General features: G+C 40.4%; 1 protein-coding gene and 1 long non-coding RNA gene across 13 annotated transcripts in view; one reads left to right on the top strand and one right to left on the bottom strand.

Annotated features, from left to right (window-relative positions):
- The window catches only part of NOL10 (nucleolar protein 10), an 83,708-nt gene that overhangs the window by 30,979 nt on the left and 37,507 nt on the right, over positions 1-15,222 (top strand). The gene's annotated exons all lie outside the window — the stretch shown is intronic.
- LOC140601753 (uncharacterized) overlaps positions 7,231-15,222 on the bottom strand; it is a 33,617-nt gene continuing 25,625 nt past the window's right edge. For 5 of the 12 annotated variants that reach the window (XR_012004811.1, XR_012004817.1, XR_012004809.1 and 2 more), the window contains 3 exons: positions 12,788-12,924; positions 8,805-8,891; positions 7,231-8,320 (listed from right to left, as the gene is read on the bottom strand). This is a non-coding gene — a long non-coding RNA (uncharacterized lncRNA). Of the gene's footprint in view, positions 8,321-8,804; positions 8,892-11,365; positions 11,488-12,787; positions 12,925-15,222 lie in introns of all 12 variants that reach the window. The other 7 variants (XR_012004818.1, XR_012004814.1, XR_012004816.1 and 4 more) reach the window with 4 other exon arrangements.

The raw sequence follows: 15,222 nt of genomic DNA on the forward strand, positions 1-15,222 counted from the left end.
CATTCAAGCAGCAAACTTTGATGCTTTTCTGAGTTGTTATTTGTTCCATTTTCCCCAGCCTCTCCAATACTGCTTCTGTATTCCTATCCATTTTTCTGTCTTTCCTCATGTTTGTTTGTTTGGTGAATACATTTATTAATTGCATCAATGGTGTGTCAGGCTGGATGCTAGATGCCAGAAGAGTAATGGTGTATAGAGCATTGCCCCTTTCCTCACAGAGTTGGCTGACAGGGAACGAAGAAAGGAGCAGTTCGAGTCCAGTGTGAAGAATGCTGTCATGGGAGTAAGGAGGGTGCTCTGGAGCACTTGGGAGAGCAGATGCGCCACCCAGTGTGGAGCTGGGACCTGGTGGCTGGTGCAGAGGGTACTCAGAAACCTGCCCATGGAGATGGACTTCCAAGGAGAGACTGGAGGGTGGTTATATATATCAGATGGAGAGGGTGGGGTTCAGAGTGGGAGAGAGATCTTAGAAGTAGAGGGAGCAGTGTGCAGATGTCAGGGAGAAAGTAGCCAACATGGCTGGGGCACAGAGAAGGATGGGGGTCAAGAGCCAGATGGTGGAGGTCTTATAAATCAGGGTGGCTTGCGGGCAGGGAGGCCTGGATAGGCTTCAGGCAGGGGAGTGATATAATCAGATTTGCACTTGGGAAGGATTATTTTGGCTTTCCAAGGAGAATGGCTTAGACAGGATCTAATATGAATACGCCAAAGCCACATACAGGAGATGATGGTACCAGTGCTACCTCTGCTGGGCTTCTATTTTTAATGGTTGTAGCCTTTTGAGTTCTGGAATAATTTGAAGCAAGATCGAACCAGCAGGCAGTAATTTCAGAGGTTTGTTATCCTTGCATTGCCAGATGGCATGTCCCAAAGGTGTTTAATGATGAAGGCTTGTACAGATCATGAGAAATGCCTTGCCCCGGTCCAGTATGACAGTCTTCAAGAGAAACAGAATAAATCAGCTTACCTCCTACACATTACTGCTCATCTTGAGAGAAGTCTCTTCATTTTCCTCTGCGGAGTGCTTATTATGTTTTGGTCTTACCACTTGCGCATAAGGTGTTAATGTCCTGGGTGGTGCTTTCCTAGGTCAAACTTAGGAGAATCAACCAGTGGATGGGGGTGGAGGTCTAAGATGGAGCATGAAGGGCTGCATCAAGAGGCTCCCTAAGTGGATAAGGAACCACAGGCCTCAGCCCCAGAGCTGCTTGGTGGGGAGGCAGGAAGGGCTGTCCTGAGTGCTTGTGCACTAAAGCCACCTCACCCGTTTGTGCTCTGCTGACAGCAGTGGGGATAGGATTGAAAGATAGACTTGGCTACTGATGGGACTTCGGGAGTAAGAGAGAGGGAGAGAGCAGAGACAGCAGCTCTGTTTCTGCTCAGGGGGAATGGGTGGAAGAGGAAAAAGAGGGCGGGGATAGTAAAAATCAATCTCCCATTGGTATCCTTGTCTGCATTTTATAAAATGATCTTTAAAAGGAACAAGCACACAGTTTTTTTGATTAGACAATGTATGCATGTTTCTAATTATTCCAAGTGTTGTACAAGGTATGAGGAAATAAAAACCACCCATTATCCCTTGATACTCTTAAAAACACTCTTTTGGGATGTGGTATTTTTCAGTTATGATGTCATTGGTGTGAAGTTATATTTTATATAAAAGTTTGTATCCTGGGCTCTTCAGATTAACTTCAGAAATATTAATTCCAAGGCATTAAAATCACCTAAAACATTTTTAGTTGTCTGTTGTTTTTTCTTTCATTATAATTCCAGTGTAGTTAGCATACAGTGTGACAATAATTGTGGGTTTACAGTGGCCAGCACTTCTGTAAGTACTTCGCCGGTGCTCATCACAGGGCACTCTCGGTCCTCTGCACCTATTTCACCCATCTTCTCCCTCCCCGTCCTGCTATCTGTATTAGTGTTCATTGCCTGGCTCATGACATTTATCTAATCTTAGGACTATAGGAGACCCATGACTTAGTTCTCACTTTCTGTCTATTTGTTGGGGTGGATATTTTTGTTCCAAGTAATATGGACTTTAAAGAGCATGAATGATAAGGGTCAATGCCAGCCAGATGGTGAGTAACTGCTTTCTTGACAAATGGTAGCTTGTCTTCTTAGACCTTTTTAGTTTGTGCTTTGTGACTTAGAATTAACAGAGGCTGTGCAAAAAAGCCCACAGGGACCGCTCCCAGGTGACTGCGTGTGGTAACAGTGGGAGCATGTCGTTCTTTCCCAGCTAAGCACTGTGCTGGGACTTGTATTCAATGCTCCTTCCTGACTGCCTTTTTACCCTGCACTGCATGATGTTTTAGAGTGCCCTTGTCTTTCTTTGGAACCTCTTCTTTTGTAAGCGTCCTTCAGAGCAAGGAGAGAGCCCAGGGCTCTGAAAGCCTGCCATTTTTCTAAAGATTTTATCAAACTTACCAAGCTGATATTTGACACAATGATTTCTTTGAGGCCTATAAAACCGGGAAGTATGTTTTTAATATATGATTCATGCCAAATTTAGGAGATTTGCATTGTGATGTATTGGAACATAAATCAGGTATGAGGCCCCCATCCTCCACTTTGGGCCTGTACTAAAAAGGAAGACAGCTTAATGTTCTTTTAGCTTAAATTTGGCAACTCTGTCTCTTACCATTTTTCTTGAATACTTGAAATCTTTATAGATTAAGTGCAATTCCTGATGTACACACTTTGCCACATACAGAACCCATAACTGACGAGTCTTTTATGGCCAAGTGGGTTTTTTCAAGCCCTTTCTCTATTTTCTCGGTATGCTCTTTTCCCCCACTCCTCTCAGAGACCAAGAGGTGTTATTTTGCTTGTTTGTTTGCATTTTAAATTCTAGGGTCTAACTCAACTGCAGCTCCTGAGACGAAAGTCAGGAATAGTTTTTTAGGTTTGGTTTTCTTCTGCAATGTAATTTAATCTTAGGGTAGTTCTTTATACTTAAACCTTTGGCAACTGAGTGGTTTTTAGAGGGAGTCCAAATGTCCTATAGCACCCAACCTTAAACCCAGCCAGGGTGGTTAATGCTGTCTCTGTTGGAGATGACCCTAAGTTCCAAGCCCCCCAGTGTGTCAGGAGCTCCCGAAACCCCTCATGACTGGATAGTTGATCGCTTGCACGCTTAATAATATGTATGGATGTGTAACCTTGAGGAAAAATGTAAAAGGAAAAAGCATCATTATTTGTTTAGGAAGCTGTTTAATTTAGAAGAATAAAAGGCAATTGAAGATATATTTTTAAAACATGTAGGGGCACCTGAATGGCTCTATCAATTAAGTGTCTATCTCTTGATTTTGGTTCAGTTCATGATCCTAAGGTCAGGAGATCCAAGCCCTACATTGGGCTCTGCACTGGGCATGGAGCCTGCTTGAAATTCTCTCTCTACCTTTCTCTCTCCCCCTCCAACCCCCTCAAAAAAAAGCCAGACCAACTCCCCCTAAAAAAACACAAAAAATTAAAAAAATAATAAAACGTGTAAATATAAGCCACTATGAAGAATTATATGCAACATCATCAAACCCAACAATCAATATTGGCAGTTAAGCATTTTATTTTAAAACAATTTTTTAAGGAAAAAGAATAAATACATTGTTTTTATTGAAGTGTTTTTATTATTTGTAAAAAATCAAGTATTAACTATTTTAACATTCACTATTTAAAAGTATGTTTTAAGTTTGGAAAGTACTTTTGAATCCAAAGCATCTGGAATTGGGCAGGATTTCAAAATTATAAATCCAGGATTTCAAATATTACAAATAAAAACAATATTCAAATAAAAAAGGATTATATTTAACTTGCACTAGCACTTCTGTTTCTGTTGGGAAATAGCACTGGAACTCAGCCAGCATAATGCATAAAACCCACAAAACTTTGTCTTTGCAAATAAAAGTAACTAGGTATTAAGCATACATGCTCAAGAATACTTCATTTAATGATAAAACACACACACACACCCTCATAAACGCATGTAAAGCCAAAGGAAATGCAAACATTTTTTAGTTGTGCAATGTAATAAAAGCCTCATAGTAAAGAATGAGTGTAAGTCTCTTCACTTCAGTGAGTTCTCACAAATCTGGAAAGGTCTGTGGTAGAGCCAAGGGCTTCTGATACCATCACTGGGTTCATGTGCTCCTGTCTTCGTAGGGGTTTAGTCACTGGTTTGGGTTAAACGTCCGTGCTGTGGTTCTCAGGGAGACACACTGTCAGTAAGTACTTTCTGGTTGAGGGGGGTGGGAGTCCGCGCTTTTGAAATTACTGAGTTGTAGCCTTTGGAAGTCAGTTTTAAGAAGTGGAGTGAAAACTTTGTAGTCTCTGTATGGATGCTTGCATTTGGGCGCATTGGGTTGTTGCTCCAGCAAAGGATAAAAAATGGGTACCATAATTTTCTCCTCAGTATTTTTTGTTCGATAGGCAGGCAAAGAGAAATTTGTGACCAAAACAAAGAAATTTCAGTACAAGTGATTTTTCTTGCTCTGTATGTGGCAGATTGAATTTGTTCATCTAGTTCTGAACTCAGCCACTCTGTCGTGTTGGTACAGAGATATTTCTGGATATTTGTTCACCTCCGTGTAGCCACTCTGAGGTATGGCATCTATTTTTTAAGTCCAGCATTTCAAAATATTACTGCTCTGAGGGGCTTTGGCATAATTTTCCAGAAGACTTAAGAGCATAGCCGTAGAATACTTTCTAACAATTACTCCATACCTTCACCTCTTAAGGCAACATATTTTTTTTTATCACCCATGCAAATTGTAAATAACTTATTTTATGTTAGATTTGACAGTATCTGAAAACTAAGTGCTAATTAAAATTCTTAGGGGGGGTGACCCCTTTGCTCTTTTGCCTGTTGGCCGTTTTGTCTTTTCCTGTATTATAAAAGCAATTGGAGGAGACCGACTGATACTTGTATTCATTTGGCAAGAATATACTGAGCATGTGCCTGGACCCGGGAATGTGTTGGTGAATGCAGCCATTTTCCTACCCTGCCTCTGTGAGTTCATGATCTAGGGGAGGGTGATGGTAAATAAGTGTGTACCTAAGTGCTGTGGGGAAAAGGACCAGGTGCAGTGACAGAGGAGTACACTGGGGGCAGGGAGGGGGATTAGGCCCTGTTAGCATTCTCCATTTTGTGAGATATTTTAGGTTTCCTTTCTATATAGATGTTATCCTCCCTGTTTTAATCATAAAGCTTAGGGGTAAAAACTTGGTCTTCTTTCTGTCTTATGATCGCAGCACATACCTCGGGGCTAAATGGTGAATGACAGATTTGTTCCATAATCTCTAGAAACAAAACACCCACAGAGAGAATTTTGGCCAACGAAGAAAGTGTTGCTTTTCCTGGAGAGTCAGTGGTACAATCAATCAAGTGCCCTTCCTTCCTTAATGTGGATCTCACATGCAGATCATTTAGATTTATCTCTAAATAGCACATAACATGGCCGATCGGACCGCTTTGAAACACTGCCTTGACTTCTAGAACACCATATTCTTGTGGTCTTCCTCTTATCATCCAGTTGGCTCTTCTCAGTCTTCATTGGTTAGTTCTTCTGTGTGTGGCTCAGGGCTTGGGTCTCACCCTTCTCCCCTTGACCTTCGTGAACCCAGCAGTTTAGTCCTTGTCACTTCTCTTTCTATTCTTCCCCTCAGGAGCTCTTCTGTCCCTAGGCTTTCTATGATACATGTGTGCTGATAACTCCCAAATTTCCATCTCTGGTCTTTCCTTCTCTGAGCTACGGTTATGTATCCACTAATCTTCTTGGGCTCTCCATTTGGAGATCGAATAGGCACATTATATTGAATAGGTCCACAGTGGAGTTCTCGATCTCAGCTCTCTACCCTTACCCCACACCTGCCAGGTGTTCCCATTTCAGCAGAGGACTCATCATGCACGTAGTTACCTAGGCCCGGGGCACAGGAGCCACCCTTATTCCCCTCCCCTTTCCACTTCGTGCCTCCTTCTCCGTCTGTCAGAAAATCAATATCGATTCTGTTTCCAGTTTGGTTCAGATCCTGCCGTGTTCCCGTGCTTTGGCTCCTGCCCCTCATCTTGATTGCCAGACTGGCCTCTTAGCTGCTCTTTCTTCTTTTTCTGTTAGCTGTCTTGCAGTCTATTTTCCATATACCAGCACGAGTGATATATAAAAATAAAAATGAAACAAATATAAATTGAATTATATCACTCTACTGCTTAAAACCTTTCAGAGGCTTATCACTTTGCTTAGTATAACTCCTTTTCTAACTTAAAATGCCCTATAAGCAGAAAAAGATCCCAAATCTGGAGTCTCCATTTTCTCTCCCACGTTGGAGAATAGATCTCTGTAACCCATTAATCCATTTATAGAGTTGACCAAATAGAGTATAAAGCCAAATCCACAGCCATTGCTGCCATCAAGGGGAAATAACCTAAATGAACCAAAATCAACACATGAAATTAGTAGAGAGGAAAATAAAAATTAGAAGAACAATCAGCAGAGTTCTGCTCTCCCCCTTCCTTCACCTCTGGGAGCCAAGGGGAAAGCTGTACTCGAGCCTACACAGCCTGTGTGAGATGAATGTCTCAGGCAACGGAGTTTACCTGGCTGTCAGGTGAGTCGGTTGTGTATCTAGGTGAGACCTTCAAAATGTAAAAGATCATTGCAGAAAAAGGTTAAATCGTGACTCTCACATAGATATCAAATAAATGTGTTAAAATTACTTATTTTAAACAGATTGAGAGTGTGACTGGGGGTGGGAGGAGCTGAGAGGGAGAGAGAGAATCTCAAGCAGGCTTCATGTCCAGCATGGAGCCTGACACAGGGTTTGATCTCAGGACCCTGAGATCATGACCTGAGTCAAAATCAAGAGTTGGATGCTCAACTGACTGAGCTAACCAGGCACCCTGAACATGTTGAAATTTTTATTTAGCCTGTTTATTAACTGAGGGAACCAGGCACATAAATCAAAGGAGAAGTCTAAAAAAGCACAAATTTGCGTGCCATAAAGTTATGTTGAATTGGGTGTGTGCAAATGGACACATAAATCAGCTTTTTCAAAGGTGTGGAGGGTTATTTGTGCAAGACAATTCATGTGCGTGTCTACAGACAGTATTTTGCACTGCTACCAGTTCCCTACATTTAGAGTTGTAAAATGAATTCCATGAAATCAGAATCCAATCATCTTGAAGGGTGTGCTCTAGATCAGGGGTTTGGCAAACTAAAACACCAGCACTTGTTTTTGTAAATAGTTTTATTGGAACACAGCAAACCCATTTGTGTCTGTATTGTCCTTGGCAGTGTTGAGTATTTGTAACAGAGACCGTATGGCTCACAAACCCTGTAATATGTACCTGGCCCTTTAAGAAAAAATTTCCCGACCCCTGCTCTAGACTATGCATAGTTTTCCATGAAAGCACAGTATTTTTCCTATGCTAATTAATCTACTTAAAAGTTTATGTATTTCTTCATCATAATATACAGAATATAAAAATAAAATATAAAACAGGGATTCAGGATTTTGGCTTTTCTACCATTAAACTTCTAGCACCTAAAGCAGTGCCTGTTACACTGTAGGCATTCAATTAGTGTGTATTGAAAAATCAATAAATATGTGTGAGAGTACTCTGATGACTGATTTGGAGAATCTTTGTGATTGTCAGCTTCCACAGTGGCTGGTTGGCAGTGTTAATTTTTAGCTATTATGTCAAATTCGAATTTTGCATGGGCCTTTTTCTGCTACCACTCCTGAATCACAAAAGTGGAGAACATGCCTCTTAAGTGCCAGAGTATAATTTTCATACGGTGGGATAAGGATCAGTTCCTTTGCTCTGACAGTACATTCTAATCAGCTAGATCAGAACATCTTAGAGTGATGCAATCTCTGTATTTGGGAGTGCTGACAGATTTATAAAAGTAATACCTTGTCCAGAAGATTTACTAGTGATACTGTTAAGAGGATAAACCCTTTCCTAGAAGAATACAAAAGGAAAATATGAGAATATAGGTATTTAGCTTTTGTTGGACCCTTTTTGAAATTTGTGCAAAAGTTGGCTTTTCATCTGAGTAGAGCAGACCTATATGTTTTAAAGAGTGGAAGTAATGCCTTTGTTTTTCTCCCTGTGTGTCCTGTGCTTTTAAGCAGGAGTTGCTGGAAGTACTGTGCATGTTCTTGTCTAAGATGTGGGTTTGAATCTAAACAATGATGATTCCAGTTGATCCGTTTCAATTCAAAGTCAGTACTGAAAGCCCTTTGGTGTCCACTAATCAGATATTTGATGATTCCCCAGATATGAGATCTCTCTGGCCAACTGGTGTGTCCATGTACAGTCCTGAAAGTGACAAACCAAAGGAGAGAGCTATTAGACACAGTGATAGAAGTAATTTTGTTAGAAATTCCTGCTTCATGATGCCAGTGGCAACGTATTCTCTTGGTTCTAGGGAGGTAATGCCAGACACAAAGAAAACTATCCCCCTGGGGAATTTGCTAGCATACAAAGGGTGTACAAGACAGAACATAAACTGGACAAGTAGTTGCTGAATTGTTTCCTCACTAAAGGAATTTCCATGTGCTGTAGACAAATGGGGGAAGCTTTTGGAGCATAGAACAGTAGAGCAGGAAGGGAACTTAAGGTCATCTTGCCCGACTCCTTAATTTATAGCTGAGGCGTCAGACTATTTGTTCAAGGTCAAATGACAAGATGGTGGGCAGAGCTGGCCCTAGAAGGCATTTCTTCAGTCTGTATTGCAGAGCGGAAACGGCTGAAATTTTCTAACTAGTCGAACCTGAGTTTGAATACTAGCTTTGTCACTTACAAATTTTGAGGCCTTGAGTGGGTTATTTACCCTGGCTGATTCTTCGTTTCTTGAGCTATGGAAGAGGAGTGATATCTTAAGGCGGTTCTGTGGAGCAGATGGATTTATTCAATCATTTATCTGGTGCCAGGCACATATATGGAGGTTTTGCTGATTATGACTGTTACACTTTCTTACAATAGCAAAACTATTTGCTACTATCCCCGTTGTCCGGGGATAGGGAGTATTTGGCATTATGTGGAAATGGGCCTTTATGTAGGGCTTAGAAGGAATGTACTTTGAGCAAAATGGAGACATATTGAAAAGTTTGTGATAAAATCATAAATATGAACTAGGAAAATGATTTCAGAAATATACCTTGGTATTGTTGAGCCTGTGATAGTGGATTATATAGAATGTGGGTTGGGAAAGAGCAGTCCAGTGCCATTAGTTTTGCTGTTCATTATTGAAACAGAAGTGATGAGAATCTGGTTGCTAAAATAAGAAATCTGATTTATTTATTTTTTTAAGATTTTATTGACTTCTTCATGAGAGACACAGAGAGAGAGGCAGGGACACAGGCAGAGGGAGAAGCAGGCTCCTGCGGGGGGCCTGATGGGGGACTTGATCCCAGGACCCCGGGATCACAACCTGAGCCAAAGGCAGACACTCAACTAAGTCATCCAGGTGACCCAAGAAATCTGATTTTTAAAACTGAAGTACTTTCCCCCCTATTATATCATCGAAGCATGCTTTTTATAGAAAATGGCAAATAAAGAGAAGCAGGAGAAAACTTGAGCACCCTCCACTTCCGAAAGACATACTAACATTCTGCTGTATTTTTTCCATTGTTTTAATCTGAAACATTGTTTATGTGGTTTCATATCTTGCTTTTTCCCAGTTAATTAATATTTCCTGGTGTTTTATAGACTCTTGGAGATTAGTTTAAAAGCAGGTTTTGTGTGTAACATAAAAGTAATATATATTTGGGCACCTGGGCGACTCAGTCGAATGGGTGTCTGACTCTTGGTTTTGGCTCAGGTCATGATCTCAGGGTCGTGGGATGGAGCCCTGCATTGGGCTTCATGCTCAGCAGGGAGTTGGTTTGTCCCTCTTCCTCTACTTGAGTGCTTTCTCTCCTCTCTCTCTCTCTCAAATAAATAAAATCTTTTGTAGAAAAGTAATATGTAGCTATTTTTAAAAACATTTATCAGAAAAAAAGAAACTCCCAGGGGTTGGGCCTCTGGGTAGCTCAGCGATTGAGTATCTATCTGCCTTTGGCTCAGGTTGTGATCCTGGGGTCCTGGGATCAAGTCTTACATCAGGCTCCTCTCAGGGATCCTGCTTCTCCCTCTGCCTGTGTCTCTGCCTCTCCCTCTCTCTGAGTCCTTCATAAATAAATAAATAAATAAATAAATAAATAAATAAATAAAATCTTTAAAAAAGAAAAGAAACAAAACCAACCATAGTCTCAGTAGTCAAGAGACATTCTTATTTATATTTTGTTACATTTTCTTTGCATTTGGGAATATCTTAGTGGCCACTGATTAGATTTACAGCACAATCCCATAATTAAATTCACTTAGCTTACATAAATATAAACAGAAGTCCTTCAAGGTGCTGGGGGCTACAGTGACAAGAGCACATGGTGGCAGTTATGTGGTGGCCCATTCCACATGCTGGGAATGTGTCCTGGACCAAACTGTGGCAGAGAGAGCCTTTCTCAACTAAGAGAATTCAGTCCTAATTCCTAAAGGGTCTACTGTATGTGATTAGCTACCTTCTCTCTGGTGCATGGAGGGAGGTGCTAGTTACATGTCTGTCATTCTTAGGAAAATAGAGAAAGTAGTTATTTTTTGTTTATGTGGTAGAGATGAGGAATGCCATTAGAAAAAGGCTGCTTGGATCAGTTGTTTTCTTCAGAAGATATTTCCCCTAGTATCTCTCAGAGTGTTGCCACACTGAGTGCAATTCTGATCATTTAAGAGATGGTTTCTCTTTTGGCATGACAACCAACCACTAGATGCAAGTCATCCATTGTATCTGCCCTGTCCCAACACTGAGGAAAATGTGCTTTTCATTTACTGAGGGATATCCCAAAGGGATATTGTCAGATTTAATTTTGTTTCTACTCCATTTGGTGTTACCTGCTTGATATCAGAGCCTGATCTCTACATGAGGTCGAACCAATGAAATTGAATTTTAGAAATATTACATGTTATGGACGGAGTAGGAGAAGGGAAAAGATTTAAAAAATATAGTTAGCAAGTTCAGAATGGGCAAGAGGGTTTAGCCACGGCCTTGGTGAAAAAGAGATCTGAGAGTTCTCCAGCTGTAAGTCAAAGGGGTGAATGTCAAGCAGAATGTTGGCAGTGATGCCGCGTGTGAAGGTGGAGGACAAGGTGAACCAGTGAAAGGGACATCTGCGGGCTTTTAATGTGGGAATGTTCATTGAGAAATATTTTACAGGCTGAGGGTCAGAGCCAGTTTGGAAGAGAGTTCAGGAGTTGTTTGTCATGCACAGCTAGAGAAGGCATGTTTTTAGGATGTAGGGAAAGAGTAAGATTATGGGAGAAAGGTACCTGCGTGAGCCAGAGGAAATGGTGGGGTGTCGGGCTGTAGGGGACAATGTCTGTGACTAGGAATACGGGAAAAGCTGGTGGAATGTGGGGCGGAGCGGGGAAGGATGGAACTTCCAGAGCTGCTGCAAGGAAGAAAAAGATAAATTTGAGGAAAAAAACCAGTTCATTGTAAACTGAGTTCAGTTTTCAGACCAAAGATGCATATTTTTCAGATGTCTTGGTCCATAATAATGCAAATGGGCCATATGCTTAATTTTGTTCTCCAAGAAAAGCATTTCAAAGAGAAAAAAACTAAACCTTGATATAGAAGGATGTTATCTTACGAAAAGTAAAAGACCTGATATGGAGAAAAAAATGGGAGGCACTTATGAGTTAGTGGAAGAGTTAGACTCAAAGCCTGTGTGTTTTCCTGATGAACAAAAGGAGAGGGATACAGAGCAGGTGCCTTTTGGGGGGGGTTCCTTTCCAACCCAAGCTCGCAGGAAACTTGTGATTGAATTTTATCTTATGCATGAAATGGCATGCTGTTTGTAATGTGTCAGTTACATGTTCCTCACTATGAAATGGGAAGTAAAGGCAAAAGTCAGGTGGCTCATAAAGTGTTCTGTTCTAATACACATAAGTTGTTTGCATCTTGACCAAGGGGAAACGTGGGCTTCCTATTTTAATCTAAACACTTACAGGCAGCAGCAGAGCATGTGAAACATTTTTCCCAATAATGGAAATACTTTCCATTGCCATTTCTGATGACAACTTATTAGGTCTTCAGAATTTCAGACCTATAGAAAACATTGATGTGCGACACTCAGGAAGTAACTTCCCAAGCATCCTGTCACATTTTCAGAAGTTAATTTGAGTTCTGGCTAGGTAAAATGCATCATTTTCATATGGAAATATTTGATACACATGTGACATATGCTTTATTATGTTAATACGTCAGATGGTATTTATTTTGCTTAAACGGTTATGTGTCAGGCATGCCCATTTTCTTGAAAATAAATGACAACTTCCTATTTGGGTGCTAGTTACTCAGTTTGAATCAGATATTGACCAGAAGACTTGTCTCCTAGCTCTCTGTTAGTCATCTTGGTGTTTATCAGTTTGATCTCTTTACTTCTTCTGGACAAGATAGAGTTGGAAGTAAATCGAGTATTCCCATTTCCTGTTGCTATGGTCATGTAGGTGGTGTTGATACAACAGAGTGTCCACAACTAGGGATTGGTTTTAGCTTCTGAAAATGCTTGACCACTCAAATCATGGGGCAGTCTTTGGTTAATATGCCTGTTACCTACTCTGATTTTTTTGGCCTGTTTTCTCCTTAAAAATAGAAGGGAGGTTATACAAATAGGCAAGAATTTGGGGCTACATTCTTTTAAAAGGCTTAACATATACAGAAAACAATAAGAAGGTTCTCGGACTCACACAGTCTTTACTTTGACTCTCTTCTCCAATTCCAAGAAAGTTTGTCCATCTTCTGATGTCGTGGTCTCAGGTGTCAGCTCCTCAAGGGCAGGGCCTCTGTGTATTTTACTTTTTTTGTGGCTTTCACAGAATACATGCTGATATGAAGGAATAGATAGTATTGACACTTCATGTTGAAATTTTTATCATGGAAAAATTTCAAATATGCATGAAAGAGAAAAAGAATGAACTCCATCTACTTATCTCTTAGCTTCAGTATTTGCATTTATAGAGGGAAGCAGAGGAAGGATTGGTTCATATTTCTAGCACTTTAAATTGCTCCAGAAAGTGGTTGTTAAAAATTGTTAAATGGAAATGAATATTTCATTTTCACATTGGCTCATATCTTTAATTAGGTTGTGTATTTGACCTGCTTGAAGAACAGGACATTATTCTCAATTAGAAACAGATCATATATAAATGATAGTGAGGCATATTGAGAGAAAGGTTAGATCTACCTGTCTGTGTTTCTTGTGTATTTGCATGTGGTTGTCATTCAGTTATGACTGACTTTACTTTTTAGAGCAGTTTTAAGTTCCCAGACAAATTGAGTGGAAAGTACAGAGAGTTCCCACATACTCCATACACGCATTCACACACAATGCGCTCTCCACCATTGTCAACATCCTGTACCAGACTGGTACATTTGTTACAGTGGATAAGTCTACACTGACACATCATTATTATCTGAAGTCCTTAGCGTTCACTCTTGGTGTGTACATTCTGTGGGTTTTGACAAACATATAATGACGTGTATCCACCATTATGTTTCATACAGAATAATTCACTGCCCAAAAAGTGCTCTTGTACTCTACCTGTTTATCCTTCTCCTCCCTCCAAGCCCCTGGCAACCGCTGGTCTTTTTACTGTCCACTTAGTTTTGTCTTTTCTAGAATGTCATAAAGCTGAAGTCGTATGGTATGTGACCTTTTCAGATTGGCTTCTTTCACTTAGTAATATGCCCTTATGATCCCTCCATGTGTTTTTGTGGCTTGATTGCTCATTTCTTTTCGTTGCTGAATACTATTCCGTTGTATGAATGTACCACATTCATTTATTCATTCATTCATCTCTGGAAGGACATCTTGTTGCTTCAAGTTTTGGCATTTATACATAAAGCTGTTCTTAACATTCTGGTGCATGTTTTTGTGTAGATGTAAGCTTTTGACTCCTTTGTGTAAAGAACAAGGAGCGTGATTGCTGTATCCTCCATTAGCGTCTGTAATTAGTTTTATAAGAAAACAATTTTATCTCAGAGTGGTTGTACTGTTTTACGTTCCCACCACCAGTGGGTGAGAATCCCTGTTGCTCACATCCTCACCAGCATTTGGTTATCAGCATTTTGGGTGTTAGCATCCTAATAGGTGTATAGTGGTATTTCATTGTTTCAATTTGCAAATACCATTTATTTTTACATTGATCACTGAAAAAGACACCATGGGCTTGACTACAGTGTCTGTGTTGGCTAGTTTTTAGTTTTAGTATTTTGAGGGGACTGGATTATTATTAAACAAATATTCAGTAGGCATTTTTCATGTGCCTGCATTAAAGCCTGAGGTACTGAAGACATTTTCAGACTTGGACATTACTACTTCTGAGCTTCCTGTTATGTAAAGAGCAGACAATACAGTTGCTAAGGGACTTGTATACAAGATCTTAAAGGAGCACATAGAGAAGTCACTTTTCCATAGTGAGAGGCTCAGAGGGAGTACTGATATTGGAGTTGAATTTTGAAGGACTTGTAGGATTTAGCCAGTAAAAAGGTAGAAGGGAAGGGTGATGGTATCAGGGAGCTCTTTCTACATGCAGTGAATTGAGAAGAGCCTAGGTTTTCTGGGTAAGAGATAAATAAAACTGGGGAGGTATTGGGGCTTAAATCTAAACCTTTTATATCATGTTAAAGTCTTTGCTTTTGATTTTAAGTAGAGTGGCATGCCTTTAAAGGGTTTTATTCAAGGGAATGGGATCAATCATTTGTGTATCAGATTATTTGCTTTTAAGGAGGGGAGTGGCTTTGAAAACAGAGGCTAGGACAGTTTGTAATTAGGAAAAGTCATGAGGGCTCCATCTAAGACAGTGACAGTGGGTGGTGAAAGAGGTGACAGATACACATTAAAGAGGTATATCCCTAGAGCTCAGTGATTGTTGGGAGTGGAGGCTACGTAAGGAAGGTAGGGGAACCAAATGAACAGTGGTACCAATTACAAAGACAAGAGCTATGGAATGTCGGGTGAATGCTAACTTCAGTTTTAGAAATGTCTAATTGTCTTGATGGGATCCCTGGGTGGCGCAGCGGTTTGGCGAAGTTCTATCTCCCAGGTATGAATTAAAACTCTGGAGCTTCAGGTAATATTGTGTTAAAATGCTTCCTGGGAAGGAGTTTTGATCTTTAGGTT

Source organism: Canis lupus, chromosome 12 (genome assembly GCF_048164855.1).
Source record: "Canis lupus baileyi chromosome 12, mCanLup2.hap1, whole genome shotgun sequence".
Lineage (NCBI taxonomy): Eukaryota > Metazoa > Chordata > Mammalia > Carnivora > Canidae > Canis > Canis lupus.